The 5,572-nt window shown below is 32.8% G+C and overlaps 1 long non-coding RNA gene across 1 annotated transcript; it reads left to right on the forward strand.

The window, feature by feature from the left end:
• Positions 1–2,731: 2,731 nt before the first annotated feature.
• On the forward strand, positions 2,732–5,304 carry LOC136339709 (uncharacterized). Its single transcript, XR_010732194.1, has 3 exons — positions 2,732–2,816; positions 4,229–4,451; positions 5,202–5,304. It is a non-coding gene; the product is annotated as an uncharacterized lncRNA (long non-coding RNA).
• Positions 5,305–5,572: the final 268 nt, after the last annotated feature.

A 5,572-nucleotide genomic window follows, 5' to 3' on the forward strand; every position in this document is an offset into this window, starting at 1 on the left:
TAAACTTTTATGAACTCTCCTTGAAATCTATGACTAATGACCTGAATTTTCTGTAAAGAATCGGTGATCTAAATCCAAAATCCAGTGTGATACTAATGACCGCGCATAAGTCTGAAGAACTTCCAATTTCCTGAACTGGAACAACAATAAAATACTACAAACTTTTGCTGTAAGAACAGAGAAACACAATGAGCTGTAATTTACTTCATGTAATTTGATAAAAAAAAAACTGGCAACCTAAAGCTCCATAAATGGTCAATCTGAACTCCAAATTGTCGAGCAAATCGGTAACCATTTCTGATCACACGTGTATGTTGAATCATTCTTTATCAAAATTCTGTTTTGGATTATCCAATTCTCTGTAAGATGTGACAAAAGTTATGAAACATGTGAAGTTTACCGTATTTTTTTAAAAGGAAATATGGCGTATTTCCAAAATGGTTCAATAAAGAGGCTTTAGGGTAAACATTAATTCACCACCTACGCAAAATTTTCCTCTATAATGCTGTGACATTTAAGCTTTAAAAAATTTTAAGCCGAGTTTGTCCATAAATTTACAATAACCAGATTCACTCCTCATTTGCATTTTAAGCTACCTAACATGCATTGCTCTCGTAAGGGTAGTTTTCCATAATGAGCCTTTGCCCTGAATTATCCTTGTTTTCACACATGAGACAGGGGGTTTGCAAGAGGGCTAACTGTAAATAAAATGGAGAAAAAAATGTTACGTTTCTATATGCCTATCACAATTAGGTGAACAAATGGGCTGAAACGAAATAAAGGAAATTAAAGGAAAGATTTGTTCTCATTATTATCAACTTACTCGCATGTTGTTCCCGCCTTCAAGATCAATTCCAATTAGCCTTTCTCTTCGCATAAAAAAAACATATTCAAGAATTCCAATATTTACAGAAAGAAGCTCAGGTTTCAATGCAGAAAAACTTCCTAAATATGACCAAAGAACTGAATTACGTAACCGAAATCCAATTAACGATTTCTATATGCTCTACGTGAGATGGGGTTTTAGTGAGGGCGAGCGTTGCAATTAGGGGGGCCTCACGTCTAACCGTTCGCCCCATGAATTCTAAGTGGTCGGCGACAGTTACCGGCGACGTTCGAGCCCCTTAACCGGATGTTTCATTCCTTTCGAAAACCAACCTGGGACGACAATACTCGGTTTTTCAGTTAAGGTTAAAGAGGGAAAGTTATAGGGGATGGAATTAGCAGGCGTCTTGTATCACCCGCATTAGCATATTGAGGGAATTGCGGCTGATCCTTGTTAAGGAGAGGGTTGTTTAACTTATGAGGGCTGGCAAATCGTCAAGGTGGTTCATTTGCAATTTGAGTGGAGGATTTTTAAGGTTTTAAGAGTTTCTTCTGATCGTTCTGAGGAATAAAATGGTCGAGATTTGACGAAAATACGCGAAGACTGATTACAGCGCGAATCAATAGGAACAAATGAAAAGGTTTTTTGTAACTAGTAAACCATACATGGCGTCAATAAGACTTAAATCATAAATTTAAGCGTAATAATACGTTCTGAAACAGAAATACCATTTCATAGAAATTGAATAAAGAAAGACTATATACGCAATGTTTTCTAGAAATTGCCCTAAGAACAATTTTTGAATATTCAACTAGTAAACTCATATTGAAGATTTGGGCCGAAGAAGTAAATATTGTACACTTTGGCGATGAATTAGTCGTTAATATTATAATAATTTATATATGTATAATATATATATTAATAATTATTATAACATCAAAAAGCTACCCCCCATTGTTAGTATTGTATTGTGGGGATGTATTTTGGAGGAAAATTTTAGCGAACGAATAATTTTTCGCCGATTAGTTTTGAAAATGATCTGTTTAGTTTTTTAAGCGTGATGTCAAAGTTACATATTTCATCACTATATTTGCCACTTTTGCCACACATACACCAGGTATATACATATAACAATTAAAAATAGAAAACTAATATAATTTAGCTTTTTGGCCTTATAATTATTTTTAATCTCTCACACATCGATTCTACTAATTTTCTGACAAAATATGACCAAGACTATAACCATTCTTCTTAATATCTTGCTGTGAATTCCTCTTTGTTCGATATTTTGTGTAGTACCCACAATCACATTAACATACTCCCGGTACACTATGCAAAATTCATTCTTTAACTATTCGGAACATTTACCTGAAATCGTTGCCTTGGTAGAATATGAAATCGTTTTCATCCCTATTTTCTTCGCACTTGTCTTAATAAAAAAAAATTATTTCCATATAATCGAACTGATCCATAATTCAATCAATAAAGTGAAGTTATTTCACAATATACACGTCCAGATTTAAATAGAACCTGCCTCGTGCTTTAGAGCAGGAGATTTAAAAAAATATATATATCTTTACCCTAGTTTTCCATGCATCATCACAAAGCGGTTACCGTACGCAACCACCTTCTTGGATAAACCGAACAACTCAATTTTTGCTTAGTCTGTAAATATGACATCTTTCCATTCATCAATACCCTTGTCAAAATGCTTATGAGTAAACTTTCTTTTCTGGCTTTTTTCTTCCTTTTGAATGCTTTTTTTAAATTTTCGCATTGCCGTTTTGTGGACAACCTTTTTGGTAATCACGGATTGCACATTTCCCTATATCTGTTACTCTAATTTTTTGGGTTTTCACTAACTTTTCTTATTATCGCTCATTCCTCTCGACGTGTTAATACACTTTTTTCTCCCCCTCCTTGGCAAATTTTAGGTTATTTGGTTTGTTTTACGTATTTTTTTATTATAATCTGCTGACAAGTTGAACAGGTAAGTGCGGACCGGTTTTGTGAAATTCCTATTTACACAAATTCATATATTATGTTATTTATATATCTGTTTTTTATATCAATGGTAGTCTGGGTTATTGCTGTTTAATTGAAATAAGTGAAAAGGTCAAATTTTCATCATAACATTCTATATTATAAGAAATTGTAAAAAGTCATTTGCTCTGCTCTTGCTCCGAAGTTGGGGCAAGTGTGTACAGGCCTTTTTCAAATGCTTTGACGCCGTACGTAGTGGGTCAAAGAACAAGAGCAGAAATAGTAATAATTCAGTTACAAATTATTTTTTACTGCATTAAAAAGTCTGGTTTAGCTTACAAGTTACACACTTTTAAATAAAAGAAGAATTCTCTTTTCAAAAATTAAATTTAAAAATTTTAATTAAAAGTTTAAAAGTTAGAGAAATAAATTAAAAAATTGTGTAATATATTTTTATATTTTTATTGCGTATAATGTAGAAAGCAAATTGTTCATTTTACTTTTGCGGGCCAATAAGCATTATTCACGCTCGTCAACACACATCTCACGTTCATATTATTTTTTTTCCACCTCTGTACAAATGCTGCGCACCCACTGCACAAAACTAACACATTGATAATACTTTTGAACACTAGTTGAATTTGGTTTCTTTATTTTGCTCAATAGGTTTAAAAACATATTTTTATTACACTAAAGAACCAATTTACTATTATCCGACTTGCAACTCTTCACAGAAAATTATGGGAAAAAAATGATGTGGTTTCAATGGTTAAGAGCCGCACGGTATACAAGTTTAAACGCGAATCTATACACAAGTGAGTCTAAAATGTGACTGTCCCTCTAAATACCTCCGCTTAAATATTTAAACTTAAACTAAACATAATCAAAAATATAATTGAAATATTTCTCATGTTAGCTAAGTTTAAATAAAACGGTACCTAATTGCAGCCTCGACCAGAAATCGCAAAACTGCAGCGTACATGTTTGTCCATGCGGCCCGTGATTGTATGGACAAACATGATTCATAAACATTCACTATATTAAATATTAATGGCATAAAAAGCATATAGAAAATTTTAAAATTATGTATTAAAGTTTTACCAAACTTTAAAAGGTACTATTATTGGACAATTCCTGGAAAATTCAAAAGAGTTACTAAATTTCCATTAAGACTATCAGTAAGGCTGTACTAAAGCAGTTAACTGGCTTCGTTAACAATGTACCCACGTGAATTGGTGCCAACATATTTGATATACATAACATTTCTTTACCTCCTATGTTAATCCACATAACAGTGTTATCAAAGAAGAAAAAGTTGGACAAAAAATGTAAAGTTTTTAATGAACAGTGGACGATGAAATAGTTTTCCTATCTGGGTAAAGTTTGTGTTTTATTTGCAATGAAACTGGCAATTTTCAGAGAATACAATTTGAAGAGACATTATGTGAGTAAAGATCGTGAAAAATACGAGAAACTTCAAGGAAAATTAGGTGAAGAAACTGTGAATTATCTCAGAAATATTTTGTCAAGTCAACGACACATTAAAAAGTTAGAAACCAAAATGAAGCCGTAATTACAGTTACCGTATTACAACGATTATGGCTGAAGTTCTTTGAGTTACGCAACAAAATTAATATACAGGGTGAGTATTTTTTAATTATATACAATGTGAGGATCTTCAAAATTAAAAGAGTTAAAGAGACAGTTACATGGAGGGAAAGTTGAATATTTTAGCGATCAATAATTATCGATTTGCGAAATTTAAAAAATCCGAAAGCTTTTTGACCTTATAAAGTTTGTTAAGCTAACGTGGCAACGCAATTCAAGGCTCCTTAGTTAGCCGAACTTACAAGCAGATCAGGAAGAACTGTTATTAACGTATCCAGAAAGCACAAATTTTACCTTTATTAATTAGCTGTTTTCCATACATTTCATTCTGGTGATGAAATGAAACGAAGGGAATTTTGCTTATGGTTTGGGACTAACGGTCAGGATCATTAACAATTTCCATTCAAAATCCTTCGGATAAATGAAACGACATTTACGAACGTTTGTATATTCAATCAACATAATGAACATGTATGATCGAAAAAGAAGCCTTACATTGTTGTACCAAAGAGGCCACAAATTAAATTCTATTTGAATGGTGGGTGCAATGTAATTGGCTCGATAATGGTTTGTTCCCATATATTTGATAACAATTTAAAAGGCTTAAGATATTTGAACTTTTTTCGAAATTATTTAACATTGGTTTAGACATAATGGGACACTTCCCCATGATCTTTTAATAATAAGAATCTTTTGGGTCAAATTTTTTCTTATTCTGGAAATTGTTAATTTATTAAAATGATCTTCGTACAAAATTTTTAATCCGTCCCATCTTTACTTTTAGATATGTATTCACATACCGCCCTATGTCTACACAGTTTGAGGACCCCTCGCCTGGAAGAAACCAAAACAGAGATCAATTTTGAAAACGACCGACGTTTACTGCGTATACTTAAAGTGTATTTTATTGCGGGTTCATACCTAGCCCTATGCAGAAACAACATTAAATAAACAAAAAAAAAACGATCATCGATAAATTTGTCGATTACACAATTTCTAGCGTGCTGTAAAAGTTCATAAAAACGGTTTTGGCCGCAACGAGATTAAGCTTCGGTGGTTCTAAAGGGCTGAAAACTAGGAAGATTCACCTACCGGAAACTATGTATAGCTGGGGTGAAACCCCTGCGATCCAAACTATTTTTAGTGTAGGAATAT

The sequence above is a fragment of the Euwallacea fornicatus genome, chromosome 6, assembly GCF_040115645.1.
Source record: "Euwallacea fornicatus isolate EFF26 chromosome 6, ASM4011564v1, whole genome shotgun sequence".
NCBI lineage: Eukaryota > Metazoa > Arthropoda > Insecta > Coleoptera > Curculionidae > Euwallacea > Euwallacea fornicatus.